Source organism: Nipponia nippon, unplaced genomic scaffold (genome assembly GCF_047370975.1).
Source record: "Nipponia nippon isolate SJK-2023a ecotype South Korea unplaced genomic scaffold, ASM4737097v1 scaffold_20, whole genome shotgun sequence".
NCBI lineage: Eukaryota > Metazoa > Chordata > Aves > Pelecaniformes > Threskiornithidae > Nipponia > Nipponia nippon.
Window position 1 is genome coordinate 8,732,145 of NW_028262337.1, and position 17,743 is coordinate 8,749,887.

General features: G+C 43.0%; 1 protein-coding gene and 1 pseudogene across 1 annotated transcript in view; one reads left to right on the forward strand and one right to left on the reverse strand.

Moving 5' to 3' along the window:
• Nucleotides 1-350: 350 nt before the first annotated feature.
• On the reverse strand, nucleotides 351-1,369 carry LOC148055579 (uncharacterized; annotated as a pseudogene).
• A 10,211-nt stretch (nucleotides 1,370-11,580) lies between these two features.
• RNF180 (ring finger protein 180) overlaps nucleotides 11,581-17,743 on the forward strand; it is an 84,411-nt gene continuing 78,248 nt past the window's right edge. The window contains exon 1 of the mRNA XM_087759865.1: nucleotides 11,581-12,149. The gene's annotated coding sequence lies outside the window, so the exon portion shown is untranslated. The remainder of the gene's footprint in view (nucleotides 12,150-17,743) is intronic.

Here is a 17,743-nt window from a genome sequence, read left to right on the forward strand (position 1 = left end):
ATTGCACTCTTGCTCATCTTGGTAGGGTAGAACCATGGTTCTACACAGAGACTAGCATGAAGATGTGTTTCTGCACAGAAGGAGGTATCGGGTGCAACTATACCAAGGTCGTAGCAAGCAGCAAAGGCTGGCAGGAGACCAGAGCCTCAAGACGTCAGGGCAGAGAGTGAGATGTGGAGGAGGCCAGGTCTGGGCTAATGAGAGATGGGGCACAGGCTGGACCAGGAGACATCCCCACCCTGGCAAAGCACTGCATGGCTGTACCCCTCCCACCAGACTGGCCCCATCAACCTCAGGTTGCAGCAGACACATGAGAAGGAAGGTGTGCTCAGCACCAGGAGGAGAAAGCATCACAGGTGGGGATAGCAATGCCAACTGCACTGTTTGTAATGAGAGACTAAGACTTTTTCTGCATTTTTCATAGTGTTATTTTCTTCTTTTATAATTAGATTAATAACAAGTGCCTCCAAGTCCCCTTGGGGGCCAGCACATGCCCCAGCTGCTGGCCCACCCCTGGTTTCACTGGCTTCTGGGGCACAGTGTTGTTGCCAGAGGCATGGCCTCTTGTGGGCTGAGGGAGCCTGGGAGCCATTGGCCCTCCTCTTTGGGGGACGCTGGGGCCACCCAGGTGAGCTGTCCCTGCCCTGGCCAGCAGTGGAGGGATCTGCCACCACCTGCTCCAGCTCCTCATGCGGCTCCTCCTGCTCCCTGGGGGGGGTGGGGGAAGGAGGTCCCACCAGGGAGGCTGCAGGACCAGGGGTGGCCACGGGGCTGTCTTCCTCCTCCTCGGTAGCATAGGAGTCCAGGAGGTCCAGCTGCTGGAGGATCTCACTGCACCAGTCTCTGGCAACATTGATGAGCTGGCACACGGATGTCACCATCAGGTTTTGCAGGAAGGGCTGCAGCTCCCAGACGAAGTCCTCCTCGTCAAGCCCATAGTGGCACAGATTTACTATGACGGTGCCCTGTGCCACAGCCACTTCCCACCAGTGGGCCCCATACGGTTCAGCCAGGGCAGCAAGGGCTCGAGGATCTCTGAGCAGTCCCAGAAAAGGACCACCCAGACCTTGGGCTGGAAGCCAGCCACCTAAGCCTTGGGCACTGGCCCTACAGCCCCCTGCTTGTCCTGGTGGCTGGCAACCAATGGATCTGAGGGGTGTTGAACAACCACCTCCAAAAAATTGTCCTCTAGCCACACGGAGTAAATGATGGTGTTGACAGCCTGCCTGCAAAGGGGACACTCTGGCTTCCTCTTTGCCCTCCACACAATGCACCCCAGGCAGAACTGGTGGAGACAGGGGGTGACATAAGCAACATCATCTTGAGTGTCGCGGCAGATGGGGCAGCTCCACTCTGCCTCCATGTCCATGTTTCCTTGTTGCAGCAGGCTGGTGAGAGCTGAGGACAAGGAGCTGCCCCCCCTTGCTGGCACTACAGCAGCTGGTGTCACATACTGCAAAATGAAGAGAGGCCATGGTCATTAGCTGTCCTGGGGAGGGAAGGGCAGGAAGAAATGCCCAGCTCCCTCAGGAAGGACACCCTCCTGGCCCTCTGTGGCTCAGGCTTTTCCCAAGCACTCCCCACCCAGTCAGGGCCAGGCATCGTCTATGGGGCCAGGACCTCCCCAGGCCTCATCGCCTGCCCCATGGCCACCCCGGGTGGATGTTACCCTGCACAGCTCACCTCCACTGCTGCAAGCATGCCCTGTGGTGCCCAGCTGCCTGAACCAGGAAGGACCGGGGGTAACACAGGCGATGGCTCCAAGGACAGGCACTGACAGCTGCCAATGGCAGCACCCAAAGCATGACCCAGCACCAGGAGAAGCCTCACTCAACCCTCCAGACCTCGCAGGCATGCTCAGCAGGAGTCCAGGCACAAGCCAGGCTGGGTCAGGCTCTGCCAGCACCCGAATACAAGCAGTGAGGGCCATGTGCTCACAGTCCATCACTCGGTGATGTCACCATCCGTGGCTTGGGCCGTCTGCTCCTATCGTGCTCACATGGGTAGCACTCTGGCTGGCACTGACACTCATGCCTCTGGACACACATCTGAGGCTACTGCCACGCCACTTTCTACTCCCTTCCCTCACCTTGTGTCTTCTGTTTGCCATCAGTGTTCCAGGCCAGTCACCAAGGCCTCAGCTGTGTCCTCCCACAGTCCCAACAGGTTGCTCTGGCCATGGCGCTCATCTCAGGCAGAGCTGAGTCAGAAGGTTATTTAACTCTAAAAGGTCTCACTAACCTCAACAACCCCACAGTAACTATTTCCAGAAAGCAGTATAGACCACAGCATATAAAAGAGAGCTTGTTTTTTAACCATTGCCCCCAAAATGTCTCAGGTCTTATGAAAATGAAAGAATTTAAAAGGTTTGTTTCTAGTTGAAGCTTTCTGTTCACACTTGGTGAGTTAATGGAGACTCAGCAGAAGGAAAGCTTTGCCATGATCAATGAAAAGGCATTAATAGCACCACTAACCCCTTACTCAGCAGGGCACTAGTGAAGACACCAGGAGAAATACCAATGTGAGAGAATCACATTCAAAAGCACTCTTTTTGAGCAGTGCACCTTGCACCCCACTCCCTGTTCAGAAGTGTACCTACAGCTGGCTGTGCATTTTAATCAGCAAGGATGTTCTAAGTTATAACTGACTTAAGCAGATAAAGTTTTCAAGGGGATAAAATTTCATGATAAGTCTCAAGTCAATCCCTCGCAGAAAATCTGGTGAAGCATGTGTAGGAATGAAGATACTTTCATTTTTGGTTGTTCTGATGCCTTCAGGCCCTGCCTGGAGCTATACTCTGCAGGACTTTCACCATGATGGGCAAGACCATCACAACCTTTTTTTACACCAATTACAGAGAGGTGGAGAATTCTACAGTAGCTTAATTATAGTGAGGTATTTCCTCATAATGTGTAAGGATAAGACAAGACCCAGCAACTAGTATAGGAAATCTCAAAACAACTATTCCACAATTTTTTCAGTTTTCAAAAAGTGAAGAATAAAGTGGGCTTTCTTGAAGGAACACTCTTTGTATTAAGGAAAATCTAAAATGCTAGGTTTATGTCTAGCTCCTGCACTACCTACCTAGTGAGACTGTACGGAACTACTGAGAAGTGGCTGTCAGAGTGCCGAGTATAACGTGATGTTACCGTATTTTTCAATTCATGCATAAGGCTAGATAACAAAACACCATAAGGAGGCTGATGAAATATGTAATCATTCCCGTATTCCTTGAACTTAGAAACTAGCCACTCTTCTACGGCTTGAACATGTTTGATTGCAAGCAGAAGTTGTCTAGAGATGACATAGCTGAAGCATGACAGTTGAGTGGAAGCCATCAGTAAACTTTATTGCCTAAGAAGCCAGGTTAGGAAGCTCAAAAGCAAAGGCACAGTTTGCACAGAAAATGGCCTGGATACGTCAGAGGCACAAATCTCACTTTCAGAGATTTGCAGAGAGCTGTTCACTACATGAAACTGATGCCCAAAAAGGTTTTCTCTGACTTTCTTTTCCTACTCATCATCCTCAAAAACTGAAATACTTAGGCAAATAAGAACAGCTACTTTTTGGGCATCTCAGATACACTTCAATGGAATATATGACTCCGTTCAGCTGCCAGTAAAGAAGCTCCTAGAGCCATTTGAGATGCCCTCAGGTACTGAACCTGGCCTCCAGCTGCTTCTCCAGAGGGCCATGTCATATCTGCCAGTATCATAAATACGTGAGCATTTTACGTAGCACTGAAGACGTATGTGTGGGTGTCTCAATCAAGCCTTGTACTGACATCATAAAAAAAGACTCAGAATACCAGCTTTCCACAGCCAAGCAGCTCTTAAAGTGCCTGCAGTTTATAATGTCCAAATTATGAACTAAAAATTTTCTAAATGTTTAAGCCTAGTGTCTTGCTCAGAAACTGTGGGCATGTAGCTTTGTCCTTAAGTCTGCTGCGGCTTAAGCCTGAAGTGGGGATGTGACTAAACCATGTCAAAGGCCATAAAAGCAACTGCACTGTTAGTTCGTAGCATCAGTGCTTCTACATAAAGAGAGTTCAGCATCACGATTAGGTGGATGTATGTTCTTACTCAACAGCTCCGGTGGCATCCTGCTCAATGCTGGAGCAGAGAATCACCCTTTAAGGAATCTCAGTCTTCACTGACTCTGTGATGCACGTAGCTGCCCTGAATCACCTCACTAAAGCAGGGAGTTTCCTTTCAGCCCATCAGTACTTAGCTTTGGCAACTGAAATGGTCACTTTAACAGGTCCCTTTGTTGGGATAAACCAAAGTACACCTTTAAGGATTACAGAAGAGCTTCCATGGCAAAAGCAGTGAGATAACACTCAATTTATATAGAATCTGGTAACAGATAAATAACCAAAGTGAAAAGACTGTTTACTGTAGCATCTTATTACATTACACATTTTAGATGACTATATGACAAGAAGAGAATTTTGGATCTCTGTGAGATCTGGCAGAGGAATTCATAGGCATCATATTTCAGTAATAGTAAAAATATTATGCACAATCAGGCATGAGTGTAGGAGGTTCTTTTGACTACAAGACAAGAGTATTTGAACACAGTATCATGTTAGAAAAATAAAGCTTCGAAGTCCTCTGTTGTGCTTTTGTTATGCCATCAAATTGCAAATACCAAGCACAGCAGAGCATCTGTCAGACCACAATTCTCAACTCAGAAACTGTGAAATATAAATAATTAACATACTTTTCCAAAAAATAAAGCTAGAATTTACCTCAAAATTATTTATGTCCTCAATTGAAATTGATATCTGAATGAGAATATCATCCTCTGAATGTAAGACAAGTAAGTTTTTCATAATTTAACATTTTAATTATGTAACTTAAACTGGAACATGTACATAAACAAGCTAACTCCCAAGTAATTTAGAGATTAATTTATTGCCCATTGATTTGTTACATACCAAGTTTTTTAGCTGATAAATTCCAGCAATTTAACAGGCTAAAAAGATTTCAGAATGGCATTAATAGAAAATAAAGAACAATTTAATACAACTGCAAAAACCTGTGTAAGTCATTATTTATGCAAAAATACCTTGTTCACAGTATATGTCCACTTAAACAGGTCTTATAAAATTAACATTTTGATCTGTTCTCAAGGAGAATGAGATACCTTAACCTGTGGTGTCTTCTAAAATGAAAAACAGGTTACATTATTTTCTTTAGTACGCAGACAAGTTGCTTATTCTCTCTACTTTGTCTATATTTAATATATGTAAGATTAAATATATCAGGCGTACATACATTTATACAAAAGAAAAACATTGCTTAAAAGCTGAACTGATTTAATGATCCTATACACTAAAAACAATTTTCAGTTTAACAGGATAATTAATTTATTTGTATCTCAGCCTGAAAACAAACCCAATACATACAGGCATTAGCACTAATGAGTGAAAGAAACTTTCAGTGCTTTCTACCAATTCCTACTGAAAAAGTGAAATTGATAATTCTAGAAAGGGAATTAATTTCAGGCTGCTCTCATGAACTATATAACACTGGAATAAAAAAAAAAATTGCAGAGATTTAATTTAGACAATGGTAAAACAGAAGATGATGCTGGAGTCTTATGAAAGCTAAAACTTCACCAAATAGAAATTACTGTGCAGAGCTGTTCAGAATGTTTGAATGACAGCAGCACTGAAAAAAACCAAACTCCTTTATATCCCTTTTGAAGGATATAAAACGTATTTTTACACTTCTCAGGAAATTTTATTTTTATATACATATTAAGCACTGACAAGGCAGTGCTTCTCATGGGACAGGAAAATCAGGACTAAGCACACACTCAGTCACAAGGTAGCAAATTACCAAGGATAATCTCCTTTTCCCAGAAAGTGTAAGACAAAAAAAACCCCAAAACAAACAGCTGGGAGTGTAGTAAGAGAGGACTGGAAAGAACCTTCTAGATCTTCAAGTTCCACCACCAACTGCTGTAAGCTTTATATCATACAGCTGTACTTCATCTTCAAGTTAGTTGGTGTTTTTCTCCAATCCTTTTCTTAGCAAGCTCTTCCAGTAATGTCCCTGGTGGAACAACTACAACTTTTCAACTTCCACCCTAAATTTCTTAATGGCCAATTCATGCCTAGTTTTTTTATATACATTTTCTATACTTCTTCTATATAAGGCTGTCCAAATCTTTTCTTTCTTCACTGATGACCTATCAAGAAAAAATTTTTTGAGCATTTGTTTTGCTGAACTGAGTAAGCAAAGCTCTTTCTGTCTTCCCATACAGCAGGCCCTATCCATTTTGATCCTTTTAGTATTACTTCTTTGTGCCTACTCTAGCTCCAATTTCTTTCTTGAAAAATGGATTATTACAACTATCTGTATTATTTCAAATAAAGAATTACCACAGCATTGATATTCCCCTGTACTGGAAATACACCCACAGTCCAGGTCACAATTTGCCTTTTCAGAGCTGTATCACACTGCCAATGCACAGACATCCTGTGACCAATTAGTATATTCCAATACTTCTCCTCTTTATTGCTTCCATTTAATGAGTCCTCAGCTGATAGGAGAAATTCTTGTCAGCAGTCTCCAAGTGCATAACCTTGCACATTATTCACCTGCATTACATTCGTTTTCCACTTCTCTAATAGGCAAGGTTGTAAAGTTCTTTCTTAATATTCCTTGCAAGTTCTAATTCAGCTTTCATTTAAGCAGTTTTTATTCCTGCTCTACCTTCTAAGACATTACTTTATTTGCTGATCAGGGTTTTTTTAATTCCTTTCTGTTCTTTTCTGTTCCTTGTAGGTGTTCATGTATTTCTAAAATCCTTCTTTAAGTAACTATCCATTTAGATCTGGCATTATTTCTGAAAGTCTTTTCCTGGCTTGGATATAAATTCTTGGTATTTTAAATAAAACTAACTTCAATTTCAGATATCCTCTCCATTCACATTCCTGAACAGTTCAGACTGGCTGAGTTATCACTGCAGTTTCTTTAGCTTATCTAAGCTCACTCTTCCAAGTCAAGCACTTTACTTGAAGACATACTTTGTTTGTGTTTCCATTTAATCTGAACTGCATCAACTTAATCAAAAACTCTGATCAAAATTTGCAATGACTGGCTTCACAGTAATGTCCTTATTATTTACCCAAACTAAATACAAAATAGTACAAAACCCTCTTCAAAGCATTGTGAATGTATTTTTACATGTCTGCTTAGTGTAAAACACTTGAGTTGGTCCTTGAAGATCCCTGAAATTCCCTTTCCTACGTGAGTTCCATAATCGACATACAATAAATTCTTTGAAGCTGTGCCACTGTGGAGAAAAAGAAACTGTACTTTTATCTTTAGCAGAGTAACTAGTGTGTTCTCCCAAGTTATGGGAAATGTGGGATGAATAAGCAAGTTGTAGACAGAAGTGACCTTAGGTCCCTTTTCTATATAAATACTTCCACTTCTAGTAATTAGTTCCCAAGAGGTGATAAACAGAACACATCTAATAAACTTCACAGATCTTACTCATCTGCAGAATGTGTCTTCTTTACGGCATTTTCTTTTATCTTACCTCAAGATTGCAGGATTCCTTCATCAGCAGGATTCTGAAGCACAGAGAGGATCCCTGCGTTTAACACAGTTCAGGATTCCATTCCAGGGAACAAGTGACCACAAGTTAAGAAAACAGTGTTAAGAAAACAGTATTAAGAATTATTTTATTAGATCTAGTCCTAAGTGACTTAAAAAATGTTTTCCCTAGCTCTAATACAGCCTATGACCATACACAGCAATTTTAGACTGATCTGATTGTTTTTCAAAAAGGAGCAAAAGGAAAGCAAATGATTCATTAACTCTGCATAGGCTTTAGATTTCTTACAGGAGTATGACAAGCTTTACAAATCAGATTCGGAAACTTAACTGAAAACATAAACCATTATCTTCAAGGGAAAGGGGGAGAAATGTCATTTTCTTACAACTGGTTTTGCAATAGTGTCCTGGTTTGGGCTGGGATAGAGTTAATTTTCTTCCTAGTAGCTGGTATAGTGCTGTTTTGGATTTAGGATGAGAATAATGTGATAACACACTGATGTTTTAGTTGTTGCTGTGCAGTGCTTACACTAAGTCAAGGACTTTCCAGCTTCTCATACTGCCCTGCCAGCAAGGCGGCTGGGGGTGCACAAGAAGCTGGGAGGGGACACAGCCAGGACAGCTGACCCAAACTGGCCAAAGGGATATTCCATACCATATGACGTCGTGCTGAACAAAAAATCTGGGGGTGGTTGGACAGGGGGGAACAGCCACTGCTCAGGAACTGGCTGGGCATTTTTTGGCAGGTGGTGAGCAATTGCATTGTGCATCACATGTTTTGTATATTCTTTTACCACTATTATTATTATTTTCCCTTCCTTTTCTGTCCTATTAATTTGTCTTTATCTCAACCCACTAGTTTTATCTTTTTTCCTGATTCTCTCCCCCACCCTACTGCAGGGGGAGTGAATGAATGGCTGTGTGGTGTTTAGCTGCCTGCCAGGTTAAACCACAACAAACAGCAAAAGCTCTTCAATGATAAGTTAAATTGAAAATCAGGGTATATTTTTGAAAGGACAATAAAATGCAAAAAGATTATTATCTCCATGCAGTGAAAAGTTATGCTTTATGGTTATTGTAATGCTTAGTGTTACCAAAGTTTTTCCAACAATGAATCCTATAGAAAAGGGTGAAACAGGCCAGTGTTGCTCATTGGGCTTATCCTAATACAATGCCAGTCAAGTATGCAAGCTGCTTAGAAAAAAAACAGGGAATGGCAACAATAAATTTCCTCCTGTGCTCAGTATCAAGTCCCAAAAGTTCTACCCAACATCTTCCGTTTTTTCACTCATTTCTCCTAATGCTCCCTCTCTGGCCATTTTCTAAGGTATTTTCCTCCAGCACAGATGATCAAATAATAGATATGCAGGTCTTGGAGATGACCCCAGCTGATGGGGACAGCCTAATGGGTCAAAGAACCAGGGATTATGGAACTCTGTTAATTCCTAGGATTGTCATTAGTGCACTATTGAATATCTGGAGAAAATGTATTTTTTTCTATTGGAGAAGATGTATTTTGGTAAAGAAAGGAACTCTACAAGAGTGAAAGTCAGGACATCCATTTTTCTGGGCAGCTACGGATTATCTTCTTCAGCTTCATCAACACTACTGTCAAGGAAAACAACGCCTCCCTGCTGTGGCTATTGCAATACACCACCACTTGTCAGAAGTGTTCATAGAGCACCTGTGAACTGGATATACTATACTTGTGCCATGGACATGAAAACGGTACATGCCACTGACTATGCACAAATCACTACACCACTGCAGTGTGTTTCAGTGTTCACTGATGCACTGCATACAGCCTTTGATACAGTCTTCCTGCTATACCTCCTTGTCTCAGAGCAGCAAGTCAAAAATACTCTCTGGTTTCTGATTTACTCTGTGTCAGTTTGGCACTGATCCTTGGACTGCTCACCACAAACACAAGGGGCTATCCCAGTAAAAAGAACAACATATATATTGGGCCCTGGATTAACGTCTGCACCAGGCTGTCATGTATCCCAAAGCCACAGCACAAGCAATATCCATTAACCTTCTTAGTGATCACTTTACTCACTCTTAAGCTTGCACAGGCCAGCTGCTCTGTCCTCATCCTGTGAAAGACAAACACTCTCTATAAGACAATAAATACAGCTAACCACACAGCTGAATGGCACATTCACCTTGCTTAATGAAATCAAATACACTGAACAAAATTCTCAAAATATAATCTTCTAGCCAGTAGCAAGGTTTTATTTTTCCTCATTGTATTTGCTGTTGCTGTGACATGAGTCATATGGCGGCTTTCATTTCTTTCCCCCAGTGCCACCTTCACTGCTATTTCTCCTTAAGCATGGGATGCCATTAAATCCAAATAGTCCAACCCTACATCTTACTTAAGCAGAAGCAAATGAGATTACAAAATTTTAAAAGAGTAAAATCTCTCTCCCCTAATAATTTCAATATTCTTTCATGTCAGAAGGTGAAGGCTTATATTAGCAGCCAGTTATTTTAACCTGTATTTTAGTTTCTCCATTCATGTCCCTATTTCTCTTGTTTCTATATGCCTTTACCAATTGAGTTTGCTAGAAAATGCCTTATAACCTGCAACTCTTTCTGACTGATAAACAGTGCTTTTTCTAAATAGTCCTTTCAGTTTAAATTTGAGCACACTGCACCACACCAGAAATTATTTCAAAATAACAATCTGCCTCTTCTACTTAAAGTTACTGTACAATCACGGTAAAACAAAACAGAATTTAATTATTGTGAGCATCCTACTTGTGAACTTCTTTATGTAGACCTTCCTTACTGGGTCTACATTAAGCAAGAAAAAGTAGCAATTAGTACAACATCTCACCAAATGTAATGATCACTAAAAAGACCCTAACAATCCTCTCCTCAAAAATAAAAACAACTGCTTTTCTAACCATGGAGTGGGAAAATGGTAAGACAGGAAAATGGTTCATCATAGCATAAGGTAATTTGCTGTTGGTTTTTTTTTTTAAAAAACACCACATCCGTACAATTATAGTCTTTAAGCACAAATAAGTATAAAGTAATTTAATTAGCTGAAATTACTGGAAAACGTAAGGCTCTCTGAATGAATATTGTTGTATTGTCACTTAAAACATTTGTATCACACTGGTGTTTAAAAACTTTTCACATGAATAGCACTGTAAATAGCAGGAACTGAATAAACATATACTCTCTCCCAAGAAAAAACAGACTAAATAATTCTACTGTTACAACGCAGTCTGTTAGAATAATAACAGGGTACCAAAGAGCAAAAACAAGCAAAAAATTCAAGCAAATGAGAGGATTGGAAAAAAAAAATGGTGGTAGTGCACTTCAGCATCCATGAGAGCCCAGATCTTATGGTGAGTCCTACATCGTCCAAAATAGCTACCTGATAACAAAACCTTGTCTTGACCTACAGGAAATGTGCATTGAAATGCAAGAAAAAGCACAGAAATTAGATATCATAAATGTAGGAGAAGCAGTGGAATGGAGGTTTCAGTGTTTCAAACCACTTCCACAGGCCAAAAAGTGGGCAGACTCTTAAGTTTTCCTCAGCAATCTTCCAGCCTTTCTTACATTCACATTACTTTAATAACTCCGGTCCCTTCCTGTGTTTGAAGCAGAGCAACTATTATTAGCAGATTGTCAGCTACGAGCACGTTAGCTCCTGCTCAATCAAGAGTATCATCACGAAAGGCCAAAACACTACTGAGGTGGAAACACAGCCCACCTAGTTGACCAGCTTTTATTCACTACCAAGGTACAGACGCTGACCAGCCAGGGGCCCACGACGCTGCCCTCCGCTCTCTGCTGCCCAGCCTCGGAGCAGTATCCCTGCCTTTTCTCCCGTGCAGCCCTGCATGATTTGCAGCAATTCCCCACAAAGGTTCACAAGTTTACTTCATTCCCCCTCCCCCCAATATTTCATTTAAAGCTTCCTCTTTGCTCTTGCTGCCTATCAACACAGTCGGGGAGTACTGATGACACCCTGCCCGGGTACTTGTGCTTGCTGGCGCTCCTCAGTCCCTCTGACGTCCCTGGCCCCGCTCTTGGACTGCAAGCTCTCTGGGTCAGGGCTTGTTCCTCGGGCGTGGAGGAATGTATGTTTTTGTCTCAGTTTCTACTGAAAAGTTTTCATTCGGCTCCGCGGGATTCACTACCGCGCCTCTTCACCCTTGTCACAGCTTGCCGCCGGGGCTGACCCCACCCCGGCTCCATCTCTGCCAGTCAGGAGACGAGAGGACGTGCCACCCTCAGGCCTCGGCACAGCGAAGGCTGGCGGGCCCGCTGCCCTCTTCCCCGGCCCCGCCGCCGGCGATGGGCCCGGCCTCCCGCGGGGACGAGGGACGCCGCAGCCGCTGAGAGGACTGGCCTGCCCCAGGGTGACTTCCACGGCCGGCCGGGCCGGGTCGAGCCGGGCAAGCGCCGCGCTAGCGGAGCGCTTTCCGCCGCCGTTTGTCTCCCGTCTCTTCCCGTTCGCAGGAGCAGCTGCTGCTGCGCAACCCCTTCCCCGCTCGCCCGCTCGCCCCAGTGGCGTCGCCTCCTCCTCTCAGCCTCGCACAGCGCGGCCCGGTAAGCGGAGTGGGGCCGGGGCGGGGGGGGAGGCGGCAGAGGGAGGCGCCGCCGCAGCCGCTCTTTGGGGCGAGCCGGGGCCTGGGCTGGGGCCCGCCGGGCAGCGGGGCGCTGAGGGCGCGGGGTGAGCGCTGAGGTGCGGACACCTGCCTGGATCTGGGGGGGGCGGCGGGGCTGCCCGTCCCGGGGCGAGCCCAGCGCCGGCCTGAGGGGGCGCCGAAGCGCGGCGGCGGCAGCCCCGACTTCTCGGAGTTAACTTAGCGGTGCCGCCGCCGGCTGTCAGCAGCGCCCGAAACGCGCCGGGAGCCCCCCGGCCTGCCGGGCAGCGCGGGGCTGCCAGCCCAGCCCGCCCCGCGCCGCTCGGGGGGCGGCGGCCGGGCCCGCCGCGGCCCCCTCCCGCCCAGCCGGAGGCGCGCCCGGGGCGGCGGTCGGTGCCCGGCTGCTGAGCGGGCTCGCACCGGCGCCGCTGCCCTGCGGCGGGGCCCAGGCGGGCGCAGGAGGTGTCCGGGCACCGGCGGGGGCGGCCGGGGGCTGCTGCTGCGGCTGTGCTGCCTGGTGACTTGCGATCAGGAGCTGGTGTTAAGCTGGGACGCGGGCACCGTATTCCTGCCTGTTTAGTCCTTTATTTTGTGCGACAGCTGATGTTTGTACATGCAGAGTATCAAACAGGCAGTATTGGTCTGCGGGTTCTCATGCAAGAAAGAGATTACGCACTGGTCCATGGTTTTCCATTGACCTGTTAGGTCTGTTCCCTGTCAAAGTGATTTAAACGCTCCACGTTCTCTGCTAGACCTGTTGACTTCAGCAGCACGCAGTAGGGTTTTTTAGCAAGTTAAGTAATACGTTGCAAGTCACATTATTTCCTATTTTTATGTTAACTGACTTTTAATTACATGGGCTACTCTTGCTACAAGAGAAAGAGTATCACACGCTGGCCACCCTCTCTCGTCAACCAGTGGTCCCTGACATGAAGCTGATCACACAACAATAGCTGAACTGGTAGAACAGTTCATAATCGAGCAGGTGCTGGCACAGAAGCAGATGGCATGGCTCTTCACGCGTCTTGCTGCTTTGCTGCTCTGGCAGCCTGGAGGCAGTTCTTTAAACATTCTTTTCTGTCTTCCCACCTAAGTGCTACTTATTGAGAAACACTGGTTAAGTATGCTTTTAAAAATGTCTCTGTAAGCAGAAATACTTTGGAGATCAGAAGCTAGCAGCAAGTTTTTATGGGTACCTGAATGCTTTCCCTTATTGTTTCTGTGTCCAGTGAAGCGTCAGTTCCTCCCTTTGCGGGAGCAGGAACTTCTGGTATGGACACTTGTTGGCTAGGACAGCTCATCTAGCTTCTCTCTGTCATAGTCCTTCAAAGCTGCCACTCATCTAATATTTTTTCAAGACTCACGGTAACTAATGCTCAAATTTCTGTGCCCTAATTTCTTGCTGCAACCTAATTATTGTTGCAGTCTTCATCACTGCAGTGTTCTGAAGGGATCACAGGTGACTTTTGAACAAAAAGGCATTGAGAACCACTTGTCCTGCTGTACTCATTTTCTTATTTTCATGCATTTGGGGATCAGGGGCAAGCTGGTTGAAAAGAAATTCTAGAGGAGGTTTTCAACAGAAATTTAGTTTTTTGTGTTTAGTTCTTCACTTTGAACATTTGAGAATGTTTTCTTGGGGTTTTGCTTCATGTTTTCTAGCAATCCTTTTGAAGAAGAAATGGCCAAAGCTTAATACATTATACAATTTGGATTGTATAAGAAACATAGATATAAATATCAAAGGGGACTTCCTACTAGTGTGAGGATGCCAGAAGGGAAAGCGTCCCATTCAAGGAGTGATGAATAAACAGGAAGCTGATGAGCTCTATACCATTCTCTGGCTGCGATGTGTGGTGCTTGATCCTTCACCTATTTTTGTTGTTTTCTTTGTGAGTAGTTCCACTAGCTTCCTGTGATGTTGCTCGTAGGTTTTCCAGACAGAGTTGGAGGAGGGGAAAAAATACAATTCCTGTTTCCTCTTTCCTTTACATATTGATGAGCAGGTATGAATCTGAAAATCTTAAGGATCTCATGCTGAAATTACTTAAAAATTGTTTGCTGCTGGGGAGTTGTTCTTTAATCTTCCAGTGTTTCCTGCCCTTATAAATGTACGAAACAACATTTTCAAATGGATCTAGTGAATTTTGTGTAAGTTTCCACCCTAGTAAGGCATTCTCCATTCTTTTTTTCCTTGAAAATGTACATAATCTGTCTAGTCTAATCAGTGCTGGTAAAACTTCATTTTGAGTTCTGCATCCAGATTTGAACACTTCTGTCCAAGGATAGCTGACCCATTTGAAAGATTTCACAAAATAGCAGTGACAGCTGGAGATCAAAAAAAGCATCATCTGTGAGGAAAGAGGGAAAGAACTGGATTTATTTAGCCCAAAGACAAGTTTGAAGGGGAGCTAATATAGAATAAGTATTTGAAGTTGTAAAATGTTCTTGCACGGAAGAAAAGGAACCATTTTGTTCTCTGTAGTCACAGCGAATAAGGGACATTGCAAGAAAATTCAGGTTAGATGTTAGGGGAAAAGTGAAAATAATAGAAGATAAGACGGTAATTAAATAGTTTGGGAAGGCTGTGAAATCTCCATCAAAGGTCTGTAAGAGAACATTAGGCAAATGGTTTTCAAGAAAGGAAACGGAGACTCTGACTTGGGAAGGAAGTCTTAGGACCCTCTGCTCCTGGCTTTTCTGGGACTGAATTGTAGAAAAACATTTAAAGGACATAAAACAAGACCCACAGAGGAGCATAGGCTTTTTAACACTCGGGTATGTCTACATACTATTTTGGAGGCAAACATGAGCTCTCACAAAGAACTGATCTGAAAGCAGTACAGCCACAACAAAATGGCCCAGTGCCAAGCTGAAAAGGCCCACTGAGAGTGACACTGTCTAATTTCTGAGTGCCAAATTGGAATCCTTTGTCTTTATGTTGGCATTTTTTGCTGAAAGACAAAGCAAGGAGAGAACAAGATGCCTTTTGATAGTTTTAGATGCAAAACAAGACAAATAAAAACTTATTAAAATATATCCAGAACACTATGGTTAAACTGCATTTCACTATTAAACCACTTCAAAATCCTGTGTTTGTATGCTTTTATTTGAGTTCCAGTTGAAGTTATGTGCAAATCAAAATAAAAATGAATGCTTATGTGACAAATCAGAAATGTCTCATTTGCTGTTTTCTAGCGTGGTACATGTAGAAACTTCTGTGGTGTGCTAGTGTGCATTTGTAGCGTTTTTTCTGTCCTCTGTAAGAACTGCAAAAGGCACATACATGCAGAATTTTAATAGACCTACAGGAATTTTCCTTTTTAAATTCTGCGAGGCCAGAAGAACACTTCAGCCTACTGTAATATAGCCTTAAAAAGTATTTGCACTTAGAGTTTGCACTTAGAGATGTTTTTTTCCATGTAGTTCACCATCAGCATTCTTGGTTACACAAAATACAATCTGTGCTGTGTGGGTTATTACATATATTATACATTTATTTCTCTTATGAAAGTGTATTTTTAAATGAAAGGTATATGCAGAACCAATAAGAAACTTTTAAAGTGTTTAACAAAAATAGAGCCTTTATTTTGGAGTAAAACAGTGCTTGCTTGTTAGATACTGTTCAGGTGAGGGGGATGTTTACATCACTTCAAATGCCAGTGATCCTTACAGAGCCCTTGTTTGCATGACTTGAATCTTGTCTTTTAAATATAGCAAGTGCATTTATCCATCAGTCCTTTTTCTGTTGGTTCAGAGGTCTATCAGCAATTGTTTTATACCTTGCTCCAGTAAGCATCATCAGCCTCAAATGAAGCAGCTGTTGAACAGATAGCAAAACAGCTTTTTCTATAACAATTAGCGTAACAAGAACAGAATGTGTACAAACGTGAATATATACCATTTGAATACACAGATACAGCATATAAGGTGTGCAAGATGTATATCACTTAACTGTAGTATGTTTCAAGAATGTATTTTAGTAGATGGGGATATGTCTGTACCTGAAAAGCACATCTGAGCTAGCTTTATGCACGAAGTCTTTCATTCTGTCCTGCTTGGTCTTAGATTTGAGGTTCTCACTGAGCTGTTGTAAGATTAAATTCATTCTAGAAGTGTGTTATGAAATTATGAAGAATAAATTAATTAGAACAGCTTTAAGGTGTTTGAGTGATACAAACAAATTCGTAACAGGTAATCATTCTTTCAATACCCTGTGAAGTCTAATGCTGCATTTGTCACAGCAAAGTGATACACGCTGCTTGTAAAAACCTTTCAGAGCCTGAATTTACTTTTAAGAAAAAACAAAAAAGTAATTCGTAGACAGGTCCAGCATTTTTATACATGGCACTTTCGAAATGTGACTGGTACAGGAAGTAGCAGCACTGACATAGCAAGGTTAATAAAAACTTGAGAGAGATTCTACTTAAGTCAAGGCATTTGAATCATCACATTTTTGTCATGAACAGGACAAATTTCCAGTGTAAATTATGCCTTTTCTCTAAGTGTCTCCTCCATGATCTTTTTCTTGGCTATCTTGACTTATGTTAAAATACAATAATGGAATCTTAAGAAAAATTCATTTTAATTTATTGTGACATTGCAAGAAAAGATTTAATGTTTGCCTTAATTTCACTCTCTAAGCTTAGTGTGGTTATTAAAAGCTGCATGTACACTTGAGCTAGGAGTCTAATGTATGCACGTTGTTTCTGTTCTTCCTTGTCAAACTGTATTTCGAACTCTTTACATATGTACAAGAAGTAGGAAATCTGCTTAAAGAAGACCTCAGATATAAATGAAAAAATATTAATAACCTCTGTGTGTGTGTTTCATACGTAGAAATGGGGAAAATGGAGAAAATGCAAAAGTCTGTACGGCTCAATAAGCCAAACTGCTCTTCAGACAGCCTATACTGAGGACCCCAGAGTTTCTTTAGTTAGTGAAAACTAAATAGAAATTAAATTGTTGAAATAATTGGAAAATCAGATGTTTGGACTATGAAAGGACAGAGATTGTTTCAACACTGGTTTTAAGGTTTATGCCCAGCTTCCCCGTCAGTCAGCGCTGTGCACGTTAGCACGGTGAGCAGGCATAACCCTAGCATAATACTTGAGTTGAGTGTGTAGATGTAAAAGATTTTCTTATTTTTTTCATGTAGCTAGCACAAGAAGCAGGTAGAAAGAAGAGTTGGAGGACATTTGGAGAAAGCATAGTGAAAAGGGAAGGCTTTAGAAACAGGTTAGAGAAGACCAGAGAGACATCAGAACGCAGCAAGACACAAAGAGGGAAAAATATTTGTCTTGTCCTTCTGGTTGTCTTAATTTAGGTCTCTGTTTTACAAGGAGGTTGATTCAGGTCTGTGAAAAGCTCTGTCGCACCAGTAGTACTGATCCTCCCACACAAATTAATTTAAGGGAGCAAGCTTCCAAAGGCACATTGAGAAAACAGTCTTTGTCTTCTGTGCTTTTATGTCAGCATTCACCTTTGTTATGTGGCATTGCATATATGTGTGTGTGTATTTAATGTGTAGGATAGCAGGGACTTATGGACGTATTC